At 41.2% G+C, this 15,833-nt stretch overlaps 1 long non-coding RNA gene across 1 annotated transcript; it reads left to right on the forward strand.

Moving 5' to 3' along the window:
- Positions 1 to 467: 467 nt before the first annotated feature.
- Positions 468 to 11,293, forward strand: LOC311506093. Its single transcript, XR_014699677.1, has 3 exons — positions 468 to 513; positions 4,590 to 4,643; positions 11,124 to 11,293. It is a non-coding gene; the product is annotated as an uncharacterized lncRNA (long non-coding RNA).
- The last annotated feature ends 4,540 nt before the right edge of the window (positions 11,294 to 15,833 follow it).

Here is a 15,833-nt window from a genome sequence, read left to right on the forward strand (position 1 = left end):
TAGGGATAGAATATGTTGTTTTCTATTTTTTTTTCCCTTCCCCTCCCGAAGAAAAATACAGTCTGTCTTCATGCTATAACAGCCATTACTTAATTGTGCCGGATTTTCCGAGCAGAGTGTTGCTTTAATTAAGCAGCTAATTGCAATGTAGCTCTTGATTAGCTTTGGGGGATGGGAATGTTCAGACAGCCTGATATGTTGTGCACACTTCAGAATCATTTACAGAAATTGAAGCTAATTTCGCTCTCTGTCTATTGCTGCATTAATTTAATTTGGGTTGCTTTTAGCTCATTAACACTTCTAATTAATACGTTGACATCACTATTAAGATGTCTCTTTGAAACTGGTGTCTCCTGATAATCAGGATGGAGGAGGCTGACGGATGGAGTGAGAAGCTGACTGGGGAAAAGGCGGAAAACTCTGTCAGACTGAAAGGGGAGGACGAAGACACCGTCCTCATTTCCAAACCCCTAATGCTGTATCATAGTGGACACTAATAGGAGACCGTGGCAGGTGACTAAATTGGAAATGAAAGGAATGCTGATTGTTTTAAAATCTGATTGGGGTTACTTTGTGTGCGCGGATGCGTGTGTGCGCGATGCTCTGGGGAGTTGGGGGGTGGAGGTGCGTCGGGGCCAGATGCCATACACAGCTGAAGATCACGCCTGAGTAGCTGTGTGTTTGGGTTTGTCATTTTAATGAGCAGAATTTAGTGACTATGGGCTGGTAACGCCGCGTGAGAAGCCCCATTGCATTACCATCACTTTAACCAACATCCACTGACTAGTGCACATCATGAGGTGAGATTTTCTTCTTGTGTAAAATTGGAATTAAATTCATCTGTGAATTTTTGCATGGCCAGTATTTTGTGAAATATCGCGCAGTATTCACTCATTAAACTGTGGGGCTGTCGATATAAAATTACAGCTGAATTATTGGGACCTGCAAAAGGTTCAATCAGCAGTGTTTTTTCTCCCCGCATGACAACCACACACTCATTCATGTGCCCTAAGCAACATAACGCCTCCCTGATTGACTTCCTCTCACGTTGTCTCCTATTAGGTTCCATAAGTTGAGAAATAAGCATTGATTGGGAAAGGATTCAGTTATTTGGCGTGACAATCAATAGGGGGCCTTGTTTTCCCGTGAAGTGCTTTCTTTTGCCGAGTCTTCCTGAGGACAGGCCACACTGTAGGAAAGCCTTCTGTTTAGCACTTCATTAAAACTGCCTCTAATAGGAGCCACCGGGGAGATGCTCCCTGCATCGTGTGTAAAAGCGATCAACATCTGCATCAATTAACCCCTTCATCCCCACGGGGCCCATTAGGAAGAGAAACACCCTTTAAAGCTGCATATGGTTTTAGCTCACAATGGAGAGTGAGCAAATATAATTGCTTGTTTGCTTTAAGATTTTTTGTTTTGTTTTGTTTGCGTATTTCAAGAATACATCTGTGCAAAAAAAAAAAAAAAAAAAAAAAAAATTAGACAAAGGATTCATGCAGATTTGGAGCAGTCACGGCTCGCTGTTTCTGAAATGGAAAGATTTTCTTTAAAACAGAAAAATGGATGCAAGCTGAAAACAGAAACCATTTAAAGGCAGATATTTTTTTCCTATTTAAAGCGTATCATTTTAATTATTTATCCTTTCAGTTAACAACTTATAGTTAAACTATTTTTTTTTTTCTTATAACAAGTCACAATCAACTTATGGCTGCACTCTGTGATCAACAGATTCAATTAGAGAGCAGCACCAACAGTGTGGACACCTGAAGTCACTATCTGATAAAAGATGTTGGTCATAAAATAAATTCTGTTAACATTTACGTTATGCTAGGTGACACACAGTAGAAAGGTTTGCATAATATAGAAAAAAGAAAAAAAGCAATCTTTTACTCTGGTTTGCGCTGCAGCAACTCCAAATTTGTATTTTGTGCCTTGATATTTTATGCAACAAATATTAAGTGGGCTATTTTTTTTATTATTATTTACAAGAAAGTGTTGTTATAGCAGAAATTTTTCTGCAAGAACATTTGCCAAATGCACACCACTTGTTTAATTTCATGCACAACATAATATACAGTTTAAAGTAGGAGGGTTTTTTATGCTAGAGTAAGTAACAGCAGACTGGAGTCAGCCTCATCTGTGGGACTGTTTTTATAGGATTTTTATATTTTTTAAGCTGTGATTTTCATCTTTAATATAACAGAATGTTTTTCTTGTCACCTGTCCACATCTGAGTTTTTATCCCTCAGTAAGCAACGGCAGCCGAGCCTGGATATGTTTAACAAACCCCAAACCAAATCAAGAGTAATAAAATCACTCATTTTGGTTAATGAGTATATTAACAGCAGAGGTAGTGTTTAAGCACAAACAAGAACAACAACAATAATTGCAACTCTCTAGTGCCCGGCTGATGTAAGCTTTAATAATTAACAAGTCTTTGTCTTATCCCCTAGAGGCTGTATTCCTATTATCCAACTAAGTTACAAACAAGTAATTACGCTGTCACTGAATGGTCACAACTGTTTACCTCAGCATATCCCCCGGTCCGCATTTAATACCTGCTCTCAATCTACACATAGCCAGCTTACCTGACAGATGCCTCAGTTAAAGGCGAGGCATGGCATTTCAACTTATTTATTTCACTTTTTCCTCCTCTCATTAGAGGATTAGTCCTCTTACCTCCTGTGTTTACATATTAGTGCTAATCCAATTGAGTCAACAAGGGCACTTAGTGCAGGCTATGAACTGAGTCTGAGGGACTTAAAATGGGAGGGGAGGGGATATTAATTTACTTCTTCAGATTTTAGGCTTCCAGGGAAAATAGTTTTGAACATCTGCTATGACAAATGAAGCATTGCGAGAGAGCATGCTGTCAGTGAGCGACTCAGCTGCTTGCTGTTGGAGCTGCCGGAGTTCGGGGTCGGCCTGTAGAGGGAGCCCCTGGTTACGTCTGTGCACCACGCCGCTGCAACTGTACTTATGTGAGTGGCGCGGTGTGGATTTTTTTTTGTGGATTTTCAAACAGCCTTTGGGGAAACATGGAGCAGAATGACCGTATCTGATCTCCTCCCTTTTTTTTTTTTTTGGCTTTTCAACAAAGCGTCGAGAGGTGAAGCGCTGCGGCCCAAAGTTCAAATATTTTAAAAGTGTAAAACAAGAATAGGAAATGTGTTCGGTTGAGTTTAGCCTGGGATTTGACGTAAGAGCAACAATTTCTGGCTAATGAGGATTCGGATCCCTCTGCCCGCCCCCTTGCCTCTCCCTCTCTCCCCCCTCCCCACCATCATCTCCATAACATCAGTCATGATCTTTGACCTGAGGGCCATACCCCGTGTCAGCTGAAACTAATTAGCCTTTGATCGCTGGTGACTGCACACAACACGAGTCGCGCCCCAGAGCCGGTTCCTACCACGAGATCTGGTTTGCCGCTCTGACACAAGCGCACACAAAATAACTCGGCCGCGGACACGTTTTAACTGCAAGCCGAGGAGAACCGCGAAAAAGAGACTTTAAGCCCGACCGTCGTTCAGGCGTCATGTATCTGACATCGGTCACATTAGTTCTTGTCGAACACGGCGCTAGGTGCTAATATAGAGGAATGGCCACATGCGTTGGACTCTATTAAAATGTCTTCCTCGACACTGGCTCATTATAGAGGCTGTATTTGTATAGTTGAACCATTTATCTTCGCCTAATTAGTTATAGATCAATAACGCAATTGATTTTGCAGTATGCTCAGAGATTCAGTGGAGGAGTTAAAGCATGGCAAGCGCAATACGGCCCGACCATACAGACAGAAACATGACTCTTCAGATTTCCCTGTAGACTTTGCACGGTCAGTCATTATGTGTGTCAAAAGTGTCATATATGTGTGAGGAAACGGAATCATTTACAAATGGAAACGGCGAAACGACACATGGAGTGTAGTGTTTGTCAGCGTTATGCAAGGTGACAAGATTACTGTAGATTTGACATTTGTGGAAGATGCAGGATGTTTTGTCAAAGTTTTTTCCTGGATTTTAAATTTTTTTTTTTATCATTAATCATTAGCCTGTCCTTCTTCCTCCAGCGCTCAGAGATGATGGCGGCTAATTAAGTAGTGGCTGGTGTCAAGTGTGCTAAGAGACCATGTTTGGCAGGCCGCTGCTCTTTCAAGCCACTGACTTAAAAGGCATTTGTTCTCAGAGTCTTCCTCCCCCTTCATCTTTTGTCACCCGTTTCTTTGAAATGTAGCAGTCCTCGGGCCCCCCCCACTGCCCAAAAAATAAAATAAATAAAAATTCTCCCGCCGCGAAATAAAGAGCGGGCAAATTATACAACACGAACAGTTCAAACGCGCAGGCATGCAAAATGGTTTTGGCTTTGCTCGCGGTAAGCCGGCGGAAGGCAAAATTTGGCAGAGCGAGTTGAGGCGCTTCGAGTGTGGAGGGAAAGGAGTCAGAACGCGGTGTCACAACAAAATGAATAAGCATTTTTTTTGTTAAAGAAGTTCAGCTGCTAATGTTTGTGTTTTATTTTGGCATTACTCAAATGACTACAAATCGTAACAGCTTTTTTCCTTTTTTTTCTTCTTCTTTCTTTTTCAGAAATGTGCAGCAACACTGAGTGAAAGGGTCTTTGTGTGTGGTAGAACCAAGATGGTAAAGTAACACCCATTAAAACCTAATTTGCACCTTTAGGCAGTTCATTAATATAGTGAATGGTAGAATCACACCAATATAGTGTGTCCTCACCTTAGGGCACCTTCTCTATTCATCAAAACACACACACACACATATATTTCTCGTTTTCGCTAACATTAGTCACCATTGCTGAGCTAAGGAGCAGCACTTGTGAGACAATGGACACATATGCGTGTAATGTCCTGCAGTTGTTTTCAGCCACCCTGAAAGGCCCACTTGACGCCATTATTCATAATTTAGATGCTAAGCAAAGGCTCGGTGTGATCCGTGCTTTAAACAACGACAGGAATTCCTACATTTCACTGCCCGCCGAGATGATCGAAGTATTTATTGTGTGGTCTCACCGTTATTGTCATTTTATCTACATGCTGCAGGCATATCATCATTTTATAAATGGTTTACGTGATCATTTGACTTAAATATCTATTTGAGGGAGGTTATCGCTTGAGTAATTGCCAGAGGCATCTGCGATCCAATCAATCGGCGTGACTAAACTTCATTCACTTCAGTGTTCTTAAAACGCGACGCTTTCTCCCCAGTGGAGGCCACACATAAACAAATATGCCTTCTACACACACACACACCACACACCCTGGGGCTAGGCCACAAAGGCTGCAGTTCAGCCCGCCACCAGCAGATGACCAATTCCCTGTCTTTTCCCCAGTGGACTGTTCTGTCTGGGTTCTCCATGAATTTCCCTTTCTTTTCATCACTCTCTGATGTCCAGCTGCTCCTGTCAACACCTTCTTACAGCAAGCAATTCATTGCAACATACTGGCAGCTGAGACCCCTGTGATGAACTTCAATCTGCCGTTTGCAGTGGGGGCTTCACCCTGCGTCGGGCTAATCAAGGGAAACACCCCCTTCCAAAAGGGAGGGCGTCTACAGACAGATTGAGCCCAAGTTACCCCGTAATTACCCTGCCACTGCCCCTCTGCTGCAAGCTGCTGCATCTGAACCCAGTCAGTAGAGGAACAGACACTTTGGTTATTACTTTGCAATCTGTTTAACAGTGAACAACAGCCACCTATGCGCTTCCATTGCGCTCTTAAACCGCAACTTTTTCTTCTTCTTTTTTTTTTTTTTTCCCTGAAAACATTTTTTAAGGGGTCAGAGCGCTAGGCATTTTGTTATGCTTCCTACGGTAACACAGTGCAAATGTCTCTTGCCTCGGGTTTCGATTATTTCCAACTTGGTACAGTCCCCGGGGGGAGGTTCTCGGGGCTTTCTGAATTTTATTAAAGCCTCTACAGCTGATTACTTGGAGTGAGGTGCACAGGTTGGCGCATTTTAGGAGTGGAGTGGAGGCCTGACGGGGTCATGTTTAACATGTCCACAGGCAATCAATTCACCTTAACCCCTCCTGGTACTCCAGCCCTCTCCACCTAAGCTGTCCTTAATAACCAGGCAATGGCGAATTACTGATAAGGCACTGGGGTCTCTGACCTATATATCCCTCCCTGTATGTATTGGAAAAAATCTACCCTGAAAGAAATGTACATTTCTGATGCCTAGAAGTGGCAGAATTAGACAATAATGTGTAGAATTGCTGTGAAATTCACTTTATTCTTCAGTTGCCTGTACTTGGTGAATTGTTTGGTTTTAACTGGGTGAAGAATTTAGTTCAGCAAATAAAGGGTTGAGAGATAAGAGATCAGTAAAATCCTATGCTGAATGAAACGCGAATATATTAATAAATCCTCAGTGGCCAGAGTGCGTGAAATGCCAAAAACCTTTATTTTCCTTATTTTACTTCATATTAAATGTCCTATAAATAAATAATGTCAGGAAGATGGCAATTAGAAAAAAATAAATAAAAAAACTTGTGTTTTGCTGTGCATTCGTTAATTTACTAACTAGCAGAGGGTTAATAAGGCTAAGTTTGAGTTTTATTTAAAATAACACAGATTTATTGTAATGCTCGGAGTTTGGTGTGGCTCGTTTTGCTCTGGAAAAATTTTCTATAGCTCAGTGGTTACACTGCATTTCTCTTACATGTCAGTGACCTCTGTGTAAGTTTTTACTTAACAAGCATGCAAAGGGTTCTACATTTGCCCTCATATGACAGTGACTAATTGCCCTGAGGATGCGAGCTGCTTGTTAGGCTAAGGGAGGATTTTCTTGCTCTTCAGCTGGCTAAATTCATTATTTCTCCTTTTCAATTCATCCTACCTCGTATAAAGGTTAGAACCCAGATATGGAGATTTTCTTTCTCTAATTGTATGTTGCTAATTTTCCTTGTGGACTTGTTCCCGGTTGTGTTTTTTTTTTTTCAGCAGAGAGCAGCTCAGTGTGAGGGAGCAATTTGACAAAGCGTTCATTTGTACGGTTTATATGAGAGAAGGCTCTCAGTTTATTAAAGCACTCTTGCTAGTGTGCAAAATTTTCAAAATAAAGACCTATCGCTTTTATTTGTATTGCATCGGCATGCCTTTGCAGAGTCAGCTTACTTGTAAAAGTACGCTTGGTTTACTTCCTCATAAAAGTGAGCGTGTCAGGACTACTTTTCTCTTGCTTTTCTTTCCGTTTTGTTGCCAGCTGTCGCGCGCCGTCCCACCTCTCCGGTCAGATGCTTGTCTTTTTTTGTTCTTTCGCTGAGGTACCTGTGCAGCTGTCAGGGTCGCGCCTGTTTAGACAATTAAGAATATTAGACGGAGGAGGTTAGTGGATCGCTGGGAACATCAATCTGGCTGGACGTTGTGCTCCCACATTACCGCCCCGCTGTTTTGGTATTTATGCCCACTGTTTACACAGAGCACACAGAGGGGGTCCTCCAATCAATGCCATTATCTTTGCTAATACTGCTGGTGCAGGTCTGCCGGACCCGCATCCCTTAATGATAAAAATTAAGGTGTGCAGCATCACAGATACTTTGCACATGTACAGCAGTTAGCATTAATCTATGGCACCTCCTTCCTTGGTGTTGTGTTATATAAGAGTTCCTGCATTTCTTCTTCTTCTTCCGCCACTCTCCGCATATACAAAGTCTCACCGCCTTCCCTCGTGTTCAGCACCATTTCGCCCCACCTTCCCCCAACCTTTGCCGCCCCTTGCCTGTCCCTGGACAGGTTTCAGCATATAAATTTGAAAATGATTTGTCCTGCCCTCTTAATAATAGATGAGAGAGCAGAGTCAGGGTCCCTTCAATAAACTCCATCCTCGCTTTAATTAGTGAACAAAAACGCCAGGCCTGCTGAGGACTCTGGCTTTGGCTCCGTGTTAGTAATTAAAACTGAAACCACCAAAAGGAGAGGAGAGGAGAAGGCTCTATTTTTAACGGGCAGGCTGTTTGGTGCCGAGTGCCCGTATAAGGTTCTGCAATAAAGAGTGATAATGAAGGTGTGAGACCTCTGGGGGCTGACTGGGCGCTCGCTACAATGGCTGCTCTCACACCAGACTGAAATACAGGGAGCAATTAGAGGAGGCAGTGCATAGACTGGCCACCAGAGATTAGTTAACACCTCAGGAGCTCCGCTTCAGGACAGGCACATGCTTGTTTTCTTTCTCTCCCTTTCGCTTTCAAGATAACGCACTGAGGCCTTAATGATGAGATTTATTTTATTCAATTGTCACATCAGACAGATAGCGTTTCAAGTGGTCTTGTTGCAGGTTGTGTTAGCATAGATGGGGGTCATTGATCCTTTTTATTTTTTTTTCTTCCCAAAGATTTGTAGTTTTCCTTTTAAATTATTCACACGCGCATAAAATCTCGGTCTGTCACAAGCTTTTCCCTCCACATATGGATTTAAACGCTGTGACAAGCGCTGCGACAAGCGCTGCCCAAGTTGGAGGAGACCTTAAGCCCAAGAACCAATCAAGAGGACATTGTTAATGGAGGCCACATATAAGCCGTTAAGCCAGTATATGCATAATGTTATTTAATTGGAGTCATAAAAAGCCAATTAACCCCCTCCCCCCTTCTCTCTCTCTTTCCCACTCTCTCTTCTCTGTCAAATCATTACGAAGGTGTGAGCATGTGTGACAGAAATGTGCATGGGACGCTGCTGCATGCATCTGTATTTCTGCACAATAACTGTCAGGCTAATATTTCAGAGGCTCCAAAGTCACTCCCGCAACATTCAGTTTTGTATAGCGCTCTATAAATAATCAAGATTCAGAATGGACTTTTGTCCTATTGAAATATCTGAGACCACAAAGGTGAGGGGATTCCATGTGATCACTTTTTTTTTTCCTTTTGCCTTCTCATTCTCTGGATGTACGGATTTTGACAATATATTTGCTCCCAGGAAAACAGCAACAGTGGCTCGCAATATTGGATCTGTCAGGCTCAGGCCATTTAAATTTCAATGCCAGTAAAGTGGGGGGAAGCAGACACTGTTAAATATGATGCTTGAATGAAAATCTAAACCCTCCAATACCTCTAAGCAATGTAACTCAATGAGATGAATTAACTGTAAATGCCTCATTCTCTGTGTGAGTGTCTTCCAATTTAAAATCTCATTATTCATATAAGATCCTGAACAAGGTGACTCTTAGGATAGATCGAATAAGTGAAGATAATCTTACCGGACAGTTTTATGCAAATAGGGAATGTATTGAATCAACTATGAGGAGAATGGGGAATCAAATAAGCTAATAAAGTAGAGTAAGGATGGAAAAACACCATGAATAATGTTTCCTCCCTATCTGGGCTCAGTGCTTATACCGCTGCCTGTGAAGTTACAAAGTGTATTAATTCAAAGGATGCTGTCATTTAACGTGCATTCTCTTTAGCATTTACCAAGTAGTGTTAACAGTCGGCTTCAATTAGCTTTTCAGTGAAAATCAGTGAGCTCCTTAGTCTGTTTACACAATGTTTAAGCTGTCATGGAAACAATATCTTAAAATGCATTCCCAAAATTACAGGCAGTCCTTTTTTTTAGTTGTCATTTACGCCTCGCGTGCCAATAATAACAGCTACTATTACTGCTCCGTACCAGGTTTACCCAAACAGACTTGAGTCAGAGTAGCCGCTAATAACTGTTTGTTGGAGAGGTCCATCAGACAAGGATTGATTACAAGCCATCCCATCCAGGTCTGCCCAAGTTCATCCATAATTCATAGTATAAATAATGTAGCATTCATTACACAGAAAATATGAACTTTTGTTATGGTTTGTGTAGCACACATTCTGCTTATAAAGCTAACATACTCGCCGCTTTAATTTGTTCCTCACCCCAAGGGTGAAACCAAATGACAAATGCAATGATATAATTATATAATAGCCTCACAGACAAGGCTTGTAGATAAAGGAGCCCTGACAAGGCCATGCGTGCTATTAAGAGGGGGGGATGCATTGTATTTATTAACCTGCAGGATTAACCTTGCCCAGCAACTATTCATAGAAGTCAGATTTGTTTACTTGCTTACATTTGGTCACACACACATAATCTGGAAGAATTGCTCAGTGTTATTAGGGCTGTAGCTTTGCGTGCATTCCTCTATGATTTTTTTTCCAATAATGGTGTTTATAGGAAGAATCTGGCTACACTTACTTTCAAAGCTGAAGCAATTTACCACTCAAAGAAGTCTCGAGAGAGTTTTTTTCTTTTTGTGGATTTGCAAGATTTATAGCAAAGACAGCTGTGTGTCAACGGCTCTGAGGCTACTGTAGGCCCACCCATCACTCCACATTAGGGCTCCTTTGAACATAAGTATATTTCACTCCGAGTTGGTGACATGCCGTGTGAATCTGTGCATGTGAAATTATACACGTTCGAGCAAACAGTGGTTGGAGGAAGATAAGGGTGCAGGAGGAAGCAGGGAATTATAAAGGAGATCACAGAAATTATGTGGAATGTATTTTATGGGCTAAAACTAATTTCCTAGACAAAAAAATGCACGATTTGCTCAGGCTTTTTCAGCCAGCACGAGCACTTTGTCTGATGAATAAGTTCTCTCTCCTTGTGTTTGTGGACATGACGCGTTGTTCCCGAACCCACAATGCCTCATCTATGGCTTTTCAGACCGGAAATATTCATTTATTCAACCCCACAAGTAAATAATTTCACTCTTGCTCAGAGGATTGTGACTAACTTTGGGAAATGGCTTGTGAAAGGGAGCGAGAAGAAAGAGTGTAGATCTCAAACAGTGTGCTTGGCAGAACACGTGTTAAAAAAACATGTAATAGATTGAGCAAGGCTGTAAATCTGTCAAAATAAAGGGGAACCTATGGTGAGAACGAGAAACCTCTCTTTCCCTCTTCACTCATCTGTGTCTACAACAGTGACCAGGTCCATCTGGATCGAAGCAGATTTTTTATCCGTTAACCCACCACAAAGCATCACTTCCTACAGAATATTTATTTGCCACAAAAGTTACCCGGGCGTAAATCTATCCAAATGCTTCCGCTGTTTCTAAGTATAAACTTCTAGGTGTCATGCTTTAAACTAAAAACGTACGCACTTTAAATCAAGCATATTTTCTCTCTCTCCACAGAAGCACCGGCTTCCTGGCTGGCCATCCTGTTTGATTTGATGGGTTATTAAACACTTCTGTCAATAAAAAGCGTGGTGAATGCTAATTTCTGAAGCCTCCATCGATAAATGACCATGAAACCAGCGCAAATTAACCTCTAAATGTCATGGGAAAAGCTTGTGCCACAGTCATTACTGTATGCGCTTCAGGTGGGAGAGGCTTGGTGACAGACTATATGGGACATATACATAACACAGACAATAAAGTATGTGGTTGTAAATGCCACTGGGCGTTTAGACACATTGAATTATTTGCATAATTAAGATAGCTGCTTTATCAAAAGACAGTAAAGAGTTCGGATGAGGAAGAGACGCTGGTACAGATCTCGACAATTCAAACAAGATCCATGATAGCATGATGGTCCCTTTGTCACAAAAGACATAGTCAACAAATGATCTCATTGACAAGTAGGCCTTTTAACTTCAGAGGCCTTCCGAAGTCTGAAACTCTTAGGTCTAATGAAGTTGTTCTGTACATTGTTGCAAGTGTTGCTGGACTTTTAACCATTTTGAGTTTTGACTCTTTAAAGAAATACCAATATCTTATTTGTTGGTGCCACAGAGCATCATTGTTCTTTGCAAACTGTGGAAAATACAACAGAGAGCTACAGAGAGTTACTGCAATGGATGACCAATCGCCAGCTTCCTGGCAAAAATTAAATATTAAGCCAGGAACAAAGTGCCAAAACCTGCAGTTGCCCAAATGGCCATTTGAGGCTAGCATTAAAAGCTGATCCGTCCCCATAGACCTCCATGTAAAAATGCCCAACTTTATAACCTGGTACAAAAAACTTTGTTTCTTTTGTCTGTATCGCCAATTTCCCCACTCCTGACTACTGTGTGAGTTTGGATTTTCACATAACTCACAGTTTTAAGGCTTAATGTTGTGCATGATTTGGGTGACGGGTGGCTGCCCCCCCATTTATTATTTACCTGGAAGTAAAGCTTTGGAGCCAGGCGCAGGCAAGATGGCGACAGTCAGAGCCACCCAACTTGAGCCTCAAAATAATGAGGCATCCCACATTATTTTGCTGTAATTACCCTCTAACTCACTAAATCCATGGCTGAAAATTATCCTCAACTCATGTTTGAGTATTTTTTTGCTAAAGTGCGTATTTGTTACTTGTCTTTTTATGTTTTAAAAAAGGAATACGTGACTTTCACGCCCCCCAAAATAATTTTTTTTTCTTGTTTTTGTAAAGTGACAATACGTAAAGTTGCCATCTCATTTATCAACTAAACGTATGATTTAAAGGAAACGTGATCATATCTTAGAGGTATGGGAGAATTTAACAACAAATATCAATGTGTTGGAAGGATGCAGTCTTGACCAGCAGTGGATGTCCCGTATCTCAGAAGCAAACAGTTCTTTTTTTTTTTTTGAAAATTTTTGATTCTTGCAAAATTTTCCTTATGCACTGACTATACTGACTGTCACACGTCTAAAGGGTTGTATGGATAAGTAAAATATGCTACCATCCATGCGACCACACAGGCGGTTAGTATGAAAAACATTTCTTAATTGTACATTTTTCATTTTCAGTCATACAAAATGATTAATTCATAGTCTCTTAAGTTCTGCTTTTAATATGGCTTTGTATTCATGGAACACAAATTTGCGGCCGCAGAAAATTATGTATGCTTTCAGACAATATTCAGTAAAATAAAATCCATTAGGACGGGGGGAAAAATGCAAAAACTGTGGTTTTAATGCAACAAACCATTTGCCATTGACCTCACCTGTTATTTTTATGGTAAGTAGGGTGTGTGTTAGTCTAATAATAACTTCTAACAGAAACCAATCAGATTAGGATCAGACCGCAGCATGAAAAACATTGACACTGTGACCCGCTATCCATTACACATACTACTTTTTGACATGCAGCTCTACAGTGGGGCTTTTACATTTTGCATTTGTGATGTTTCAGCTGTTCCCCGTGTCAGGCCTGACCACACGACTGTGATGACAGTGAGAAAAACAGCCCTGATGTACGATCCTGTTTTTTTTATTTTTTTTTTCACGACAGGTCAGTGCCACAGCTCATTCAATTGCAGATGATACGCCAAGTCCTACAACACAGGCCGACAAAGAGGAAAATACAGCTGGATAAGTCCTTGTGAGCGCTGCAAGTGTCTGCAGTTGCTGTCCTTTTCACTGCCAATATCAACAGAAATGTCAACAGTGAGCGTCTGTCAGCACCTTGTGTCAGATAATCACAGCAAGTGGGTCTTGTTGTAGCTGAGTTCATAATGCTCACCTAAATCCCTCACTGGGCATCAAGTGGGGCAGTAATATTCTCCGATAAGCCGATACAGAGTCCCCCCCCCCCCCCCCCCCCGTAACACGATTATCAGTTACAACTCACTCCAGAACAAACATTATAGTTGAGGAGTTGATCATCAAAGGCTCACGTATACTTACCGCAGCTCACGCTTCAGATACGGAACACGCCGCCGAGCTTAAGCCCGTAAAAATATATTCGGTTGTTTATTATGCCTTGACATTTGAAAAACAACCAGGTGTGTCTTCTTTTGAATGTTAACGTCTATGATTCGGGAATAAGAATCGTCGGTTTCTCTGTGATGTGCTCTTTAGAGTCATATCTGAGCGGGGAAGTAACCACTTATTTGCAGAGCGCATGAGGGTCTGCAGCAATATTACATTTCTTTGCATAAATTGCTCGCAGGAATTTATTCAATAGATCTAAAGTTTGTTTCCTGTCTACTTCTACTCGCTACTCTGGACTGATGATACAGCTGCAGCACAGCCAGACGTTACTAATTTGGTCAATACTGAGGAAAAATCTGCTAAAATCTGGTGCGACCGTTGATGATTGCTGTCATTTTGTGTCCTTAAACTAACCACTCTTGCAGGGAAACAGTGTGTATGCAAATAAGGTTCAAATACTTTTTTTTTAATCAAGGTTCCAGCATTATTGTACATGTAGATGTTTTCCTTCCAAACAACCCATTCCAATTTATGCTGACATTTGGGATCAAGGTACGAAATGAAAAGCTTATTTTCCAAGTGTCGTCTGTGATATTCATACTCACTGGGTTGTGCTTTTGTTTCATTGTTTTCACTCAGTTCTGCAGACCCTCCTGCGTTTGTGTTGAGGCTGTGGAGACCACCTCAGTGGTGACATGTATGTGGATTGTTCAATAATTTGTTTGTTTTAGGAGCTGCGGGGCATCATTCCATGTGCTTGCATGTTTGACTTAACTAGCTGAGGAGATGGTGCATTAGTAAATGTCCTGCATCATAAAAATGGTCTGGAATCTATACAATAAAGTGTGTCTGTAGAGGAAAAAAGACTAATTCAAGAGAGCATGCATAAAACATTTTAAATAAGCCATTCAGGTATCTTCATAGTTTTCCAATCCTACCTGAATGCATAATTCTCCAACCTGCTTATCATTGCTCTTATATTCAGTCAATATACCGACTGACTCACCAGTTTTTTTTTTTTTTATTCATTATCAGTCTTCCATGTAACTTGCATCACCTATACCTTGTACTTCTCTTTGTGCTTGTCCATGTTTATAGGCTGCATGTATGCTTTGGTATGATCCCGTTCCTCTTACTGCCCTCTTCTCCTCCTCTCTTCTCACTCTTTTTCTGTCTCTAGCAGATGGGTCCCCCCAAATGAGCTGGGTTCTGCTCAAGGTTTCTTCCTGTTTAAAGGGAGTTTTGCTTTGCCACCTTTGCCTTGGTGCTTGCTCTGGACGTTTCAGGCTCTGGGGTGTTGTAAAGCATCTTGGGTGGCAGCTGTGGCTGGGTAGGCAGGGCAGGATGTCCACAAACCGGAGGGTTAGCAGTTTGATCCTTGGAACATGTGAACAAGTGTCCTTGAGCAAGGTACTCAACCCCCAGTGCTTGGCACTGGTGTATGAATGTATGAGTGAATGGGCAGATGTGGCTGTAAAGCACTTTGAGTAACAATAGGTATTGATATTTCTATATATTTTTTTAAATAAAGCAAAATTTAACTGAATTCAGTTCAAAGCTGCTGAGTGGCAGGACCACTTTGGTGACCTTTCATAAATTAAACCAACCAATCACTCATTATAGTGCTTTTAATTGCTATGTCTAATGGTATTCAAGTTTGAAATTTCAGTCAGTTGTGCTAGAAAAACAAGCAATATATTTGCTTTACAATACACAGTTAAACCAAAATTAAGAAGCTATACCTAGCTAGAAAGAAGTGTGACAGTTTGGAAACAAAAGGTCAGTTAGGTTTGGTTAAGTAGCACTTCTTGGAGAGTATATTACAAAAACACCTATATTACACAATATTTCAATAAAAAGCTACATTTGTGACAATTCCCAACAAAATCTGAGAAAATATATATATATTTCCTTGTGGTTGAATCGTGCAGTGTGGGCTTTGTAGTACAGTATGGATGTGGATGTAAGAGTAAGTATTGCATGCTTATTGACTGCCACAGCCAGAGAGAGTCGTCTGCTAAAGACAGGCTGATACTCGGCAAATCGTCGCGCTAAAACGCCCTTGTTAACATTTTAAACCTACAGAATCATAAAAGGTGATGCCGGGGAATTTTGGACTCCCATTCCCTCTAAATCACACACACTTGATTTGCAATTCCAAATCTAGAACATAAATAGGGCTTCACAGCAACAGCGTGAATCCAACTCAAAAAAAAACCTTGA

The sequence above is a fragment of the Chelon labrosus genome (assembly GCF_963514085.1).
Source record: "Chelon labrosus genome assembly, chromosome: 21".
NCBI classification, from domain to species: domain Eukaryota; kingdom Metazoa; phylum Chordata; class Actinopteri; order Mugiliformes; family Mugilidae; genus Chelon; species Chelon labrosus.